The following is a 17,403-nucleotide window of genomic DNA, read 5'->3' as shown; positions in this document are numbered from 1 at the left end:
TTCTTATGCACAGGCACAGCGGAAAAATCCAAGTATATTTACTAAATGCATCAACAAAACTAACATAATAATTGTAACTAGCATGAGAACCAATGGGCGAGGGTCACCACAAATCAGAATAAACAAGTTCAAGTGGAGACACAACTCGAAATTAACTAGGTAAGAATGGAAGTCTATGTGCTTTGTCAAGCTGATAGGTAGAACAGAAAGACAAAGCTTTATTAGAGGTTACAGGAAACTTGTTCTCGAGCACTAGTTGCTTTACAACTTGAAGAGAAGGATGTCCCAGGCGTTGGTGTCATGTGTCAAGATTAACTCATTCACCAATGAAGGTTATAGGTGTAAATGATGGAATCTTGTAGAAACCTTGATTAGTGACTCCTTCCAAAAGTGTTTTTGGTCTTCACATAGAAGCTGGAAGGATGAAATTCAAAGAATATGTCGTTGCTAGAAGTAAAACAAGCAATAGATAGTAGTTTTTTAGTAACACCAAGCACATGTAGAACATCATGAAGAAGTAAAGATTGACCATGACTATAAAAATAGAAGAAGCACCAATATGAGAAATCTATAAACCTGAACCATTGCAATCAGAATGTAGTTTCATATTATTAATGCCATTGGTGGCATATGATGTGTCACCCCCAAATCAACATACCAGCAGTTGTCTGTCACTAGTGATGAGGTTTCAACATTATAGGTAGCATGCTTTCTTAGGTTGTATCTGATAGAGGTATCAAACCTATTGTGGCAGGTCAAGGCAGAGTGCTGATTGGGAAACTCATGCAAGGTTCAAAATATCGTTATATATCAGCCTATATTGGCCGATATGTATCGTATTGGGGCCTTTCCAATACACCCCTACACAGGTCAGGCCATGATTCAAAGGGTAACTGGGACTTAAACCGACTCCTCTGAACTGGTTTTGAAAAAAATAAATAAAATATAAAAAAAGCACTGATACAAGCTGATACATCGACCTGTATTGATATTTAGAATCTTGAACTTATATATCTAACAAGGACTGCCTTTGTACCTACAATTTGGATGTGATGTTCTTTCTTTCTCTCAAGATTCGGAGAAGTTATGATTTCCATATTTAGAGTATGATCAATTTCCAAATGGTTCAAAATATGGCAAATTTCCTTTTGCTTTGGTTGGAAGATTTGTAGAGACATGACTAATGATGCAAACCTTCTTGATCGTTGCAATTTGATATCATACTGTAATAGAAGGCTACAAATCATCAATGGCCTTGTGAGAAAAACAGTGGTAAAGTTATCATAATCATGTGGGAGTCCTATGGTTTGTTAAACCATACCAGACTCCATCAATGGCTCACCAGTAGCAGATAGAGCATCTGCTATATTCTTTATTTTGAGTAGGTAGTCCTCCATTAGAGGGAGCCTTTTCTATGATGGGGACATTTATGTTGACACCATTGGCACCACTCCCCTGAAGACTTATACTGCACCAGAGGCAATACAAACTTCAACGACCCCAGAGGAAGACAATGAACAGTTCCCGTATATGAACTTGCTTTAGCTCTGCAAGGGCGAAGGAGAATGTATCTCCGTCGACGATGAACTGTAACTCTGCAAGGGCGGGAATGTATCTCCGTCGACGTTGAAGATGCCATGACCCATTTTATTTCATATACGTGAATCTCTCTTGCTTAGTAAGAAGAGCAAGAGAGAGAAGGAGAGGGCGAAAGAGAAGAAGCCCTTTCTTGATAATTTTCAGAAAAAAATTACTTTACTTTTTGTTATTTTATAAATATATTATCTTTTATTGATATTCAGGGCAAAAAATTGCCCTTATCTGTCTACGCAGGGCAGAGCTCTTTCCTAAATAGCTTGATCAATAAATAAACATGCAATGTTAGGACATTTGTAAAATAGGGAAGCGAAGATCGTAGGAGACTGTTTCATTTCATAGCAAATAGGATGTTGAAGGGTAATCAAGTGTGAAAATTGACAAGACTCTGCTCTGTAGGAACTTCAAGAGGTCTTCTGCCTACAACCACTCCCTTGCCCTTTACTTTCTCATTTTGTTCGAAGTACAGTACGGACTATAGAATCATATGTCTAAAAGTAATAAAATGTGTCTTAAACACTACCCTAGTGTTTCTTCTAGAGATAAATTTTCCTAAAAAGAAGAGATTCTTCTCAAATCAGCACTCTAACTCAAATTGTTGATTCCAAGCACAAGTATAGCATATTAAAGCATTTGCACGATGGAACTAATACCAATATGGAGAAGATAAAAGAAAGTACATCTTTGTTCATCGCAGAGGGTGTCCGAGTAATTAGTGAATCTCTTAATTGAGAGGGATTACTCCCGCCTTTCTCTTCCTCGATAAGTCATAAGGAGGGTTTCCAACAATAACTTTGTCTTGTGATCCATCTTCAAGCTGGGTCTTTTGCTCGATCGCCTGGATCTGACTGGTGTATTTGGGTGTTTTGCTCGGTCGCCTCTGAGGCATCTCATCACAACCGGCTGTGAACAAAAGGAATACCAATCTCCCGTAAGTGGGTGTTGTCGACCTCGGGGTCTATCTTTCATTCGTTACAATAGGAGTTGTCATTTCATTCTCATCGCAAGGTGTTTATAGTGCATTGGGCTCTTGCTATATCATTTTATGTTCATTGAAAGTCTCAGGTGACGCTAATTGCTTATCGCAGGTCTGGGGAGGTGTTTTTTGTTCATCGCAGGTCTCGAATGGCGCTTCATGCACATCGCAAGTGTAGGATGGCCTCCTATATTCATTGCAAGTGCATTGGCCTTACATTTCTTTGATAAAGTGTCGTTGTTCTATTACAAAGGTGTCCCGGTTAGGATTTCTCCATTTTTCTTTTAACACCCCACCATAGTCATGATGATAGTGAACTGCATGTACTTACAATTCCCACTTTTAACTTAGTTAGAAGAGATCTATGGAATGCCTAGATGACCGAACTAGTACTATTAGAGTGTTAGGTGGGTGAGTTTAAATAGTTCCATTTGAGTCTGGATCTCCTGTCCACACAAACTCTGCCCAAGTCTAACCACATAACATTGCAACCACACATGGAGAAGATCTCATCCTCCTACATAGTATTATGCAGGGGAGATGTACCCAATTCACAGGGATAGTGTATTGTGGGTAAACGTGGGTAGGAGATCCGGAGTCGTTTCATTCATGCTTTTATTGTTCAAAGATGTGTCTCTGGAGTCAGGAGGTATCACATAAGATGCCAAAGCATGAACATTGTAATTTAATCTGATTTTTTCTAGAAAGCTTCAAATTTATAATTTTATGGTACAAAACTCTCTATTTTAAGCCTCTTCCAAACTTGAAAGCTGTTTTATCTGCTACATTTTTTTGTTCTCACAAGACATTCAACCTTCGATTAGTGACAACTATAACATAAGAAAAAAAAGACAACTAAAAAAAATCAAATTCCTTACAGATGTAAATGTAGGGTTGCAATTTGGGTGAGTCCAACCCAAGCCTAAGCTGATCCAGTTCACAATTTTACATGGGCTGGGCTTGAATTTTTAGTCATTGAGCTGGACCTGGGGTCAAAAGTTTGGGTTTTCTTAATTTTCAAACCAAGTTGCACCTTCGTCATTCCAAGGGTAAACAATTAAAGATCATGTGAATCCAAATTGATCTTCTATAGAAGTTTCTGCAATCAGATTGCTCAATTTTCTTTCTGCCAAATGGTTCAATCCTTATGTTCTAATGGAATTAATCTTTGCTGCTGCAATTGATTTCCCAGGTTTTGCTTTCTCTGCTAAGTCTGCATTGGAGAAAAGTAGGTAAGGAAGAATGAAGCTGGAACTTTTTTTTTTAAGAAAGAAAAAATTGAATGGAGGGTATCATTGTAGTCTTGCAGACACCGTAATTAGTTTTTTAAGAGAAAGTGTGTGACAGGGGGGGTCTCTGAAGGTATCTAAGAGTCAGGGTTAACTTCAAAACAAGTCAGAAAAGTGGAGGGTGTTTCACATAATTATCCTATATATAACAAAAAGAGGACCTTGTGTGGACACTCACACGCATGCCTGGATTTAATCAGATAAGCGAGAAAATTCAACCACTGAATTGTCCAAGATCTACCTGTGTTTCTTTGGACTATTCATCTCGAAGTACAGACTTCATTCATTTTGTTCTTCCACTTTACAAGGATTCGAAGGCATGGCAACAGGTGCAGACGTGGTGGTGTCTCCTCTGGTTCAAGTATTGCTTCACAAGTTGGACTCCAGCGTTATGAGTGATTTTGGAAAGCAGTGGAGCACCAGGGAAGAGTTGGATGACCTGTCTGCAATTCTCCAATTGATTAACAGAATGGTTAGTTCCATTGAGGATATGCAAATAAGAGATCCATGCTTGCCAATTTTCCTTGGTGATTTGAGACAATTTGTTTTCAAAGCCACAGTCACAGTGGACAATTTCATCTATGAAGCTCATCGGCAAAGTGTTAGTGGAAAGGTAGGCCAATTTATCCATTTCTCTTTCAATGAAGACCAAATATTACGTAAACAAGAGATTCCAAGTGTCATAACTGGTTTGAAAACTGAGTAGATTGAAATCAAAGAAAAGATTGAATCCAAGTATCTCAACTTGATCAGCTCAGACAAATGGTGCCATGATGAAACAGAAAGGAGACTTCAAACTATTTCATCACTAGACAAACGTATTAAGAGTAGTTCCATAATTGATGATTCTGAAATTTTTGGTAGGAGGGAAATGGCAAATGATGTAATAAACCTACTATTATCTGATAAATATGATATGAAAAAAGTCCCTGTTTTTTCCATAGTTGGTATTGGGGGAATAGGTAAGACAACACTCGCTCAACTCATTTACAATGATGAAAAAGTAGTTGAGCATTTTGAGGTGAGAGCCTGGGTCTGTGTTTCTGAAGAATCTAATATTATTAAAATAACTAGATCAATTCTTGAGTCAATGACCAAGGGAAAATGGGATATTGAAAACCTACAACCACTCCAATGTGAACTACAAACCAGTTTAAGTGGGAAGAGATTTTTACTTGTGCTTGATGATATATGGTTTGAAGACCGCAAAACTTGGGATGCAGTAAGAGTTCCATTAAATGTTGCAGCCAAGAAAGGAAGTAGAATTGTAGTGACCACTCGGACTAGAAAAGTTTCCTCCATTATGAATTCCATAGAAACTATTGATTTAGAAGGATTACCATATGAAGATGGGTGGCAATTGTTCAAATTCAAAGCTTTTATTGATGATGAGATATATGATACACATCCAAACTTGAAAAGGATTGGAGAAAATTTTGTTAAAAAATGCAAAGGAGTTGCTTTAGCAGTAAAAACACTTGGAGGTCTTCTATACAATGAGCTGGATGTGAACAAGTGGACTTCTATCTTAGAAAGTGAAATGTGGGAGTTAGAAGGAGATGATGAAATACTACCGGCTCTACGTCTGAGTTATTATCACCTTCCAACACACTTGAAATTATGTTTTGCATACTGCTCTTTGTCTCCTAAGGACTATATATTTGATAAGAAAGCTCTTGTCCGACTTTGGATGGCAGAAGGTTTTATTGCATGTAAACAAGTTGAGATTATGGAAGACCTTAGTGGCAAATACTTTGATGAATTGTACTACAGGTCTTTCTTCCAAAAGTATTCAGGTTATTATGGAAACACATTTGTGATGCATGATCTAATGCATGATTTGGCGGAGTCGATTTCGAAAGGCTTGTATCTTAGGGTGGAGGAAGGAAAATCAGAAAGAAATGGCAGCATCATCTCTGAGAAGGCTCATTACATATCAATGATTGATGCCCAACCAGAATCATCAATGGTGAAGGAACTATATAAATATAAGGACTTGTCTACATTAATATTTTTCTCATCATCAAGATGTGACTGGCATATCCCTAGTGATTTATTTGAACAATACCGATGCCTGCTTGTATTGGATTTGAGTGGCAATGATGGATTGGATAGCTTGCCAGATTCAATTGGCAATTTGAAACATCTATGCTTTCTTAACCTCAACTACACTGGCATTGAAGTGTTGCCTGACTCATTGTGCAGCCTCTACAATTTGCAAACTTTGATGCTTGAACATTGCTATAAGCTTGATGAGATTCCTGAAAACATAGGAAACCTAATCAACCTCCAATACATAGAGATGAATAAGGACATGTAGAAGAAATTAAGTCTAATAAGAGGCGGCATTGGGAGATTACGTTTTCTGAAGAAACTGCCTCTGTTTCATGTTAGAAAGATTAATGGAATTAACAGTAGTAGTACAATTGAAGAGTTAAAGGATTTGTTTTATATCCAAGGATCCATTTTTATTTTAAGGCTAGAGAGTGTAGAAGACTTTGAAGAGGCCAAAAAGGCTAACCTCATCAATAAGCATGGAATCAACGAGTTAGTGTTGCATTGGAACAACTGTAACTATAATAATAAGAATAATAATAATGATAATGAAGCAAGTGTTGAGAGCGTACTTGAGGGCCTACGACCTTCTACGAGGTTGAAGCGTCTCTTTATACATGGTTATGGTGGGTTAAGTTATCCAACCTGGATGATGATGAAGCAGATCATCATGTTTTATGATATGCTGACTCTTGTGGAACTCAAATTCTGCAACAAGTGCAAGTTTCTGCCTCCTTTGGGGAATCTACCCTCACTGAAACAATTGCATATATCCAGTATGAAGAAAATGGAATATATGGGTAAGGAGTTCTATGGGCACAGCAATAACAACAACAATAACAAGCAGTTGAGATTTCAAATGTTAGAGATATTACATCTTAGTTGTATGGATAGTCTGAAAGAATGATGGGGAACAGAGGAAGGTGAATTTCCTAGCCTTAAGCAACTTTGCATCCAATCTTGTCCCAAATTGGTGAAACTTCCACCCTTGCTTCCTACTGTAAAAAAGGTGGAAATCATGTATTGTGCAATGTTGAATTATCTTCCAAGGCTTCCATCTGCTTATGATCTAGAATTAGTACAATGTGATGAGAAGATATTGAATTGGTTGTATCAATGCCCCTCACTGTCCAACTTGGAAATTGCTAATTTTGAAAATACAGCATCCCTGCCCCTAGCAATGTTGCAAGGTCTCGCCTCTCTTCAAAGATTGGTAATCAAAGGATGCATGAATCTCAAGTCCTCGTCCATGTGGCTGGACAAGCTCAACCCTCTCCAGGAATTGACCATTGAGTGGTCTCCACATATGAAGCCTAAGCACCTACCCACCAGTTTCATGAACTATTTATAATTTCCTTGAAGAACTAAGAATGAAGGCGGTTGCAAGGAGGGGAAGAGTATTAGACCAAGATTGCTCATTCCCGTCATTGAACTACATTAGTAGCATTCCCAAGTAAGTCAAAATGTAATCCATTTTATAGACAAGAATACAGAAAATTGAAGAAGAAGATAAAAGGAAACACTTCTTTCACTAACAAATTTATCTTCTTAGGTATGTGGTTCATAGAGCTAAGGGCCTATTTGGTTTACGAGAATAGGGGTCTGGAATTGGAATCTGAATGGGCCATTCCGATTCCAACTGTTTGGTTGGGCAGAATCAGAATCCAATTCCCATTCTTGGTGGAATGGAATTCCCCCATTTGAGGGAATGGCCATTCCCTCCCCCTCCATTGGGAATGAAATTCCATTTCAGCTGGTTTCAATTCCCATTCCGATTCCTATTTGAACCAAACAGGCTATGGGAATATACTACTTTTAGTTACCTTGAAGAACCAAGATAATGGTTGCAAGTTGCTAAAAGAAAAAAGTATTCCTTTGTTTTTCTTTTCTCCTTTTTGTTTTAAAATTTTAATTTTTCTATTTAAAAATCTACTGTTATTAACAATGACAACATGTCTTAATGCATTTGACTTGGATGGTTGAATTTCTTATCCACCATCTCGATGGAAGAATAATTTTGTTTGTGGGTCTATTTTTATACATAGGTTTTATATTGTTAAAAGTATTGAATTTAGATTTAACTGGCATAATTTATTGATGAGAAGAAATACAGAGAATGAGAGTTAATACCTTAAACATAAGAATTACTGAGAGGGAATTGAATGAGGTGAAAAGTAGTATTACAAATGCCCTCAGAATTTGAGAGTGGCCAAATTTAAAGATAGAGGTATTTTAGTCAAGAAAGTATCTATTCTTCAACAAATACTCTTGAATTGTATAAGACATTCTAACCCGTGCATCTATAGGTGGTCTTCTGAACCACAATTCATTCATTTTCATATTGTACAAGGCAGTTTTCATTCAGTTGAATAGATTCTCTTTAATTGGTTTAAAAAAATTAATGAATCAAGACATTTTAAGGAGTATTAATTGTAAAAAAACTATAAAAATCTAAATGTATTTTCATCTTTTGTTTTTACTTATTTTTACTAGTATACATATATTGCATGTGCCCTTACACTAGTATATAAATAATGTGTGGAGAGTGAAAAGTAAACAAGGGGCCAATCCAAGATGATAAGAAGTGGCAAGAAAAGACAAATTATAAACATGAAAGTTCATTAAACAACATCCCTATGCAGTCACTGGATGGTAGATTAGAGTAAAGCAAGATCAATTAGGTTGAAGAAGACTCCAAGGTAGTGCTTATAAAAGCATACAAGGTAAAATTGAACCCCATGGAAAATCATAAATTTTATTAATTAATGACTATCATAACATGGTGAGGGAGATGAATTTTTGAGCTAGATACTCTTATATGGGGAGGCTAATGAAATTGCTAATTGGTCAACAAAGATACAAGGCAATAGTATTATTTATCTCAAATAATATAATTTACTACCAAAGTATATTGCCTTAAGGATGTGCAGGGATGTGCTTCTCCTCAAGCCTAGATTTGTGTAGCATGTCTTATACTAGTAAGCATACACATGCTTTGACATGGCAATTCTACATGATGATAGTGATAATAATAATAAAGTATCCAAAAATTTCCATAAACTTTATGTATTTTTTATTTTTTTTGTTTTTTATTATTAATTGAATGTAGACTGCAAAATCCAAATCTAATTATATAAACACCTCATCCAAATATGTGATAATCGGATTGAGTTGTGAAGTTTCAAGTATCATTAATAGATTAATTTGCTTGGCTAGATTCTTCTTTTATGTAATGTTTTATTTTTTTGGTGTATCTTTTTTTGTTCATTTATCAAAAAAGGTGTAAGATTTAAATAGAGGGAATTGAATGAAGTGAAAGGTAGTAATTCAATTTACAATTTAAGCCTCACAACTAAATAGGGACTGAATTCAAAATTGAGTATTTTAGTCAAAAGAAAGTTCCACAATCTTATTCATATTTGTAATAGTAATGAATATAAAAGTATAGATGTGTTCAATTTTTTTTTTTGTATTTTTGTGTGTAAAAATAATTCTGATATATTACACTTACTTTTTGTTTAATATGAATTATATGATATTATACATGTGCCTAGATATTTTTTTGTAAAATTTATGTATTTTTATATTTTATTGATTTTTATTATTTATTTATAACATTAAATATTAACACATTTGACCAAGAAGTTGAACTATTGATCTTTGCCAAATAGTAAACTAATTTCTTTTTTGGTCTATTGTAAATTATGTATTTCATTTTCATTATCAATAAAAATAATTCTTGTTTGTTACACTTATTTTTTTAATTTGATTGATAAAAATATCATAAATGTGTTTAATTTTTCTATATTTATTTCTATTTTAAAAAATTTATTACCTAACTATGACTTCATAGGTTGATCAATTTGATTCAGATGGTTCAATTGCTTAGCCACCACTTGGATAAATAATGATTTTTTTTAGTCAGTTCTAAAATATATAGATTTATATTGTTAAAAATATTGGCATAGATCTAATTAGCAACATTTGTTAGTGAAAAATAACATAAATATAGGACTTAACAAGAGAAAGTGGGAATTAATACCTTAAGTATAAGAGTTAATGAGAGAAAATTAAATGATGTGAAAAGTAATAATTGAAGTTACATTTTCAACCCTTACAATTAGAGATGGACTAAATACACAAATACAGGCATCTTAGTAGAAATAAAAGATAGGAGTAAAGTTGTAATAAAATGACTTTTATACCCTTTCTCAAACAAAGAAATAGAGGGTAATTTTAGTCCAAAAAATTTTCACTTTGCATTTGCATTTTTATATATAGTATAGATAGATTATTACCTAAAAAAAGTCAATCATTTTATGGGTTATTTACTTAGACATTCCTTATAGCTTCAAGTATTTATTAAAACCTATCCTATAGTTTGTGTGTTATAAAACACCTCCTACAGTTTGTAATTGCTTTGAGAATGGTTTGTGATCTCTTAAAACGAGAAATGCATGGGCCTAGGGTTTTTTATTCTGAAAATACCCTTGGTAGTTCTCATATAAACCTTTTGGAAACAAAACCTATCTAGGAGAAAATCAACATTTTATTTTTTTCATATAAAATTGCTATTTTTCTACTAACCATGTAAGAAAATCAGTGATAAGCAAAGAGTTTGCAAATTATAAGGGGTCATTTAGTAATACTTAAAACCGTAGGATAGGTTTAGGTAAATTTGTATATGGCCTTTCATTGGTAATAAAGTTGGTGGAAGTTTTAGACATTGTAAATAAAGTTAGGGGAGGCATACATATATAATTTCCCTAAAATCATTTCACATGGTACAAAAATAATGGCAAAGAGAAAAAGCACGAAGACACCAAATATTGTATCCTCTCTCAGTCTCTCTTTCTCACTCCTCTTTTCTTATCTTCTTTGTGTGTATATTTAAGGTTTTAAAAATCAACCAAAAAATAGAACCGCCTTTTGGTGCAAGCTCGTGTTTCGAGTCTATATTGGCCGATACAATCTGATACAAATCCCCTTTTGTCTCATTAATTTCATTAAATTATATTTATGGCCAAATTACCTCATTAATTTATATTTATTCTTATATTTAAGTGCAATTTCTCTCTCATTAATCTTTTTTTTGGTTAATCAGCAATAACTTTTCCCCTTACCCCTTTTTTTCCCAAAGTGCGGGTTGTGGGATTTGATTCCACATCGATGCTAAGACAATCCAGCTAACACACCAACGAACCAGCCTTCAATTGATCTCTCTCATTAATTAGTTACTTACTCCTGTAATTAATGCATAATTTTAAATTTGAATTTCAATTTTAACACCTAATTGAAATTCTCAAGCCCTCAAAAAAGCTCTTATTCAATATTGTGAGGTTGACTCTCTATGATACTCACTTATAGGGTGAGATCTCAGTAAGAGGTTCACTTGACTCCCCGAGATCACCATCGTCATTCGCCTTCAACTTATATCTCACGCACCCTCATACCCTTAATTCCTTAAATGCATATCCACTTTCTCACAAGGAGGAGGAGAAGTAGAAGAAGAAAAAAAAGTGCGGTCTCTCCAATTTCTCTCTCTATTTAGCTTTTAAAAAAAATTGAAAGCATGAATTGTGTCTGGGTTAAATGGTTTAGTCTAGGGCAATAGTTTGTTGACAGATTCAATGCTTTTTTAAGAAAATTCAGACAAGGTAGTGAAAGAAACTGAATAAGTAAGGGTTTTAAAATCATGATCTCTATGTGTGTAGATGGGAATGATCCAGCACAATAGATATTTAGGAGGCTGTGGAGCCAATTATAACACTCCACACCAGTCATACAATACATGAATTCAGCAACCATTCAACCTCTTACTATTAATTCCACAGCCCCGTACGCAACCATCACTTTTCAACATCTTTATTTCGGGGGATGAAAATGTGTTTCACCGTTTTAATTTTGAAATGCCAGTTGGATTTTGAAAGGGATTGAAGCCAAATTGGGAAAGAGAACAAGGGCAGCTTCACGAGTTATCCACCACAAAAATTAAGCTCAACTCATCTCGGCTCCATAAATTTACCACCAAGTGGTCCAAAGGTTGGGCGTGGGCCCCATTATGCCTATCATCTTTCTCATTTTAAGTCTGCAATTTATGCCATCCACCACAAAGACCTTTTAACAGTTGGAAACATCTCCTGATGATGATGATATCATCATTTCTGATACATCATTGGAAGATGTTTCCAATACACGGTGAGAATGTACTGTGAGACGTTGTGGGGAATGAGGCGCAGATGTGAACTCTTCTTTTCATGTTTAAAATTATATTTCTAATCATTTCCATCGTTAATAACTTGATCATGCTTCTCATTTAGAACATGTCCACTTTTCATACAATTTTGTGTAAATTTTATATTTATATTTATTATTACTTGATTTAAGACATTATGATTGGCCAATTACTGTATAATTGAATCGCTAAGCTGTCACTAGAACAGAAAAATGGCTCATTTAACCAACTTTGTCTTTATCTTTACCCAAACAACCACCTTTGTGAATTAATAGAAGGAATGCTATTAAAGCTCTATGCCAATTAGGTAATACCAAATTCTTTCTTGAATGTATTTTATTTCAAAACCATAGAAGTGAATGTGACAATACATATTTATTATCACTTTGTATTGATAAATCCAACATGATAGTGACAATACATGTTTATTACCAATTTGTATCGATCAGTCCAAAAAGTTTCAGGAAGAAACAACAATGTATTAAATACAACCTTTAAAAGTGTAGCAATGGAGGAGAGCTTTAAATGGCTAATGGCACAAGTTCCAATTGATGATAAAACTAAGGCCCCTTTTGGTTTGCAGTAATAGGGGTTTAGAATAGAATGAGAATGAGTTATTCCGATTTTAACTGTTTGGTTGGATAGAATTGGAATCTAATTCTTATTTTTGCTGGAATATCATTCCTCCCATTTGAGGGAATGGCTATTCCTTGCCTCTCTCTTAGGAATGAAATCCCATTCCTATTGATTCCACATCCCATTCTCATTCTCATTTGAAACAAATAGACTATGGGAATAAACCATTCCGATTCTAATTCTAGTTGCAAACAAAACAAACCATAAAAACTTACAATCAGTTATATCAATAATTTTTTTTCTTTAACATATTAATTGGATTAGTGGATGACTACCATAACTATGAAGCACATGGTCCGTCCAGGTATAACCAAAGGGCATATTTGGCATTGTGGTGTTATGATTCATTGTATTTATGTAGAGAAACCTCCCCTGATGCCAAATAACACCACTACTAAAACCTCCCCTGAGGTTTGGTAATTGCAGTTATCTTCCCTAAACTTTCTGATACAGTTGCAAGTAGACCCCTTCTATTAGAATCTTCTGAAAAGAGGCATAAAATGTCCAAAATACCTATATAATTACTATTGAGGTTGATTATACAGAAAAAAAAAATAATACAAACTTTATTAAAACAAAAAAATAAAAATAAAAACTTAAAGTTGCAACTTTACCTTTGAGTGATTGATATGAAGGGAAATTTTGAAAAATAAATTGAAAGATTTGGGGTAGTGATTTATATGTAGAGAAAACTTGAAAAATAAACATTTCGATCAAAGGAACTGCATGAATATTTTAGATATTTTTGTGCCTCTTTTTAAAGGATTCTAACATAAGGGTCTACTTACAACTCTTTAGGGGTGGTGATTACAATTACCACACTTCATGAGAAATTTCAGTAATAACCTATAACTTCAGAGGAGATTTCAGTAATTTACCATTTTTTTGGTACAAACTACTTCCTCTTTTTTGAGGAAAGCCAAAAGCTTACCAAAACAGAATTCTATGATACTAATTATTGCAATGAAGATGCAACCATCAATGTGTTTGTATATGGGAGCTAGCAGGAAGCTTGCATCCATGGTTGGAGGTTGGAGCTAAAAGGGAATTCCCAAACGCTAAGGAATCAGTATGGGCCCCAAGGTATCAGTATGCGAATATAAATATGGGCCTACAAATTTTGGCTTTGTAAATTCAGACCCGATTGAAAATCGGGTCCAACTTATAACCCGAATACCGATTAAAAGTTAATGATATAATGATTCACATTTTAAAATTTATAAAGGTTGTGTTTGGTAAGAATGCAAATGTTGAATCATTAACATGGAAAAGTATTATGGAAAATATATTTGAAAAAAGGAGTCTTTTGGAAAATTATTAAAGGAACAAACATTAACATGTGGGTAGATCTTTGTATTCCTGGGATCGAGGGGTTCAAATTAATGGGTTTTCTGACAATCAACCTTATGGTATTTTATAAATCAATGTACTATATCAACATTTTCAGTCTAGAATACTAACAAAAACGAGGTATTTGAACAATTTTTAGGCCATGTTTGGGAGTGCTCATTGAATAAGTGCTTAAAAACAAGTGCTAATTCAAATAAGTACTTATTTTATATTGGGCATTTGGTAGTTATTTTTTTCTTTAATAAGCACTTAAATAAGCATTTGTGACTATTTTGTCATTCATTTTCTTTTAAATTTTCAAAATATACCCTTTGAAAGAACTTTTATGAAAATACTTTTATAAAAACATTTTTATGAAAGTACTTTTATGAAAGCATTTTTAGGAAAATACTTTTGTGAAAGTACTTTTATGAAAGCACTTTTATCAAAGTACTTTTGTAAATTGCTTTCATAAAATTAATTCCATAAAAGTTTTTCGTAAAAGTAATTTCATAAAAGTGCTTTTGTAAAGTACTTTCGTAAGTGCTTTTGTAAAGTATTTTTATAAAAGTGCTTTCATAAAGTGTTTGTATAAAAGTGCTTTCATAAAAATAATTTCTTAAAAATACTTTTGTAAAAATGCTTTCATAAAAATACTTTTATAAAATTCAACTACTGATAATTTTGGAAGAAAAGAATTGAATAAGTACTAATTACTTCCTCCTTTTGAGGGAAGCCAAAAGCTTACCAAAACAGAATTCTATGATCTTAATTGCAATGAGATGCAATAATCATCAACTTGTTTGTATTTGGGAGCTGGCAGGAAGCTTGCATCCCCATGGTTGGAGCTTTTTAGGAATTACCAAACGCTAAGGAATCAGTATGGATCCCAAGGTATCAGTATGCGAATATAAATCTGGGCCTACAAATTTTGACTTCGAAAATTCAGACCAACCTCATTAAAAGTTAATGATATAATGATTCACGTTTTGAAATTTATAAAAGGTTATCTGGTTGTGTTTGGTAAGAATGCAAATGTTGAACCAATAACATGGAAAAGTATTCTGGAAAATATATTTGGTAAAAGGAATCCTTAGAAAAATTAATGAAGGAACAAACATTAACATGTGGGTTGATCGTTGTATTCCTGGGATTGAGGGGTTCAAATTAATGGGTTTTCTCACAATCAACCTTATGGTATTTTACAAAATCAATGAAATATGTCAATATTTTCAGTCTAAAATACTAGGCTATGTTTGGGAATGCTTAAGTTAAAAATAAGTGCTTAAAAACAAGTGCTTATTTGAACAAGTACTTATTTTATATTGGGCGTTTGGTAGTTTTTTTCTCTAATAAGTATTTAAATAAGTATTTGTGACTATTTTGTTCTTCATTTTCTTTCAAATTTTTAAAATATTCCCTTTGAAAGCACTTTTATTAAATTACTTTTATAAAAACACTTTTGTAAAAGTCCTTTTATAAAAGCACTGTTGTGAAAGTACTTTTATAAAAGCACTTTTATGAAAACACTTTTACAAAATCACTTTTGTGTACTTTTATAAAAGTACTAGTACTTTTACAAAAGTGCTTTCATAAAAGTACTTTCGTAAAAGTGCTTTTGTAAAGTATTTTCATAAAATATTTTTATGAAAGTGCTTCATAAAAATACTTTTGTAAAAGTGCTTTCATAAAAGTACTTTTATAAAATTCAACTAAGGATAATTTTGGAAGAAAAAAAATTGAGTAAGTGCTTATTGTATAAGAACTTAAAAAATCTAGAAATTTGGGCTAAAAAATAAGCCCTTATTTTTAAAATTAGCACTTATTTTGAGCTTATTTCCCAAATACCAATAAGTTCTTAATGGCCCAAATAAGCACTTATTTTTAAGCACTCCCAAACATGGCCTTAAAACTATGGTGGAGGTTTTTGTTAGTATCAAAATACAAGGGAGGTTTATATGATTGTCAAAAAAAAAAAAAACCAGGGGGTTTTATATTTTCCCCAAAAATAGCTAGAGATAGATGCTAATAGGGATGTCAACAAGTCAGATTGGGAGCAGGTTTGCCTCAACCCTAACCCAACCCTACAATGCCTCAACCCGAACTTGACTCGACCTGACCCGTAGCATTTCAATTGTATTATAAAAAATTTAAAATAGAATTAAAAAACATAAATAAATGTAATATAATACATATATTATATGTAATATATGTAAAGCATAATTATAAAATATATGTAAAACATAACTATAATATATGTAAAATATAATTATACTATTTATTGATAAAATATGTATTTTTACACACACACACATAGTGTTGATGTAGAGCAGTTTAACTCGTTTGACCTTGACAGTTGAATTGGTGACCTGTGACTTGAAGGCAAAAGCAGGTCGGCCTCCGAGTTGATTGTTAAAAAATTGTTTATTATACTTATTATTGTTTAATATGTTAAATATATGATGTTAAAAACATTCCAATTTTTCTAGTTTCTATATTTTTTTTATTTTATTATTTAATTGTGGCAACATGGTTTGGCTCATTTGACCCAAATGGTTTAATTTCTTACCATTACCTAGGTGAAAACACTATTTTTTCTAGGTAGATTTTAAAAGTATAAGTTTTTATGTTATTGAAATTGTTAATTTATTATGTATGTATTTAATTATAGAATTTAATGATGAGAATAAACAAAGAAGCCTTAAATATATGATTCAATGAAGGTGAATGCAAATTAATACCTTAAGGGGGCGCTCTTTTCCTGAATTTTGAGAGGTGGAAAATTGGTCAATGGGATTTTGATTCCCATTGACCAAAAATCACATGTTCTATTTCATATTTATGTGGGGATCAAGAAAAGTTTATTTTCCTGGTACACATTTCCTAGGTGGATAAATAACTTTCCCACCTTGGGGGAAAGTTGCCAACACTTCAAAGGGATAAAAATGCCCATTGTAATAATGGATTTTTATGGATAAAATGATCATTGCCTTATTTTCATGGGAAATAAGGCTGAGTTTGGAAGGAGTACAAATGCAAATATGTAGAGTGCAAAACCTTATATTTTGTATGTATTTATGCTGTACGTATTTACATTTGTACTCTTTTCAAATTGAGCCTAAAAGAACACATGGGTAAGTACACTTATCGGGTAAATCTTTCTTAGGAAACAATTATCTGTGTAAGTGCATTTACCCAGGTAAGTAACTTACCAAAATGCAAATGGGGCCTAAATGTTGGATTTAATGAGAGACAATTAATTCTTTTCAACTCATTTAATATCCACA

General features: G+C 33.4%; 1 pseudogene; it reads left to right on the top strand.

Annotated features, from left to right (window-relative positions):
- The first annotated feature begins 4,180 nt into the window (after window positions 1-4,180).
- LOC104611098 (putative disease resistance RPP13-like protein 1) lies at window positions 4,181-7,267 on the top strand (annotated as a pseudogene).
- The last annotated feature ends 10,136 nt before the right edge of the window (window positions 7,268-17,403 follow it).

The sequence above is a fragment of the Nelumbo nucifera genome, chromosome 4, assembly GCF_055504915.1.
Source record: "Nelumbo nucifera cultivar China Antique chromosome 4, China Antique-T2T, whole genome shotgun sequence".
In the NCBI taxonomy this organism is placed as follows: domain Eukaryota; kingdom Viridiplantae; phylum Streptophyta; class Magnoliopsida; order Proteales; family Nelumbonaceae; genus Nelumbo; species Nelumbo nucifera.
The sequence above is the reverse complement of the archived record's forward strand: the minus strand, read 5'-3'. Positions and strand labels throughout refer to the sequence as shown.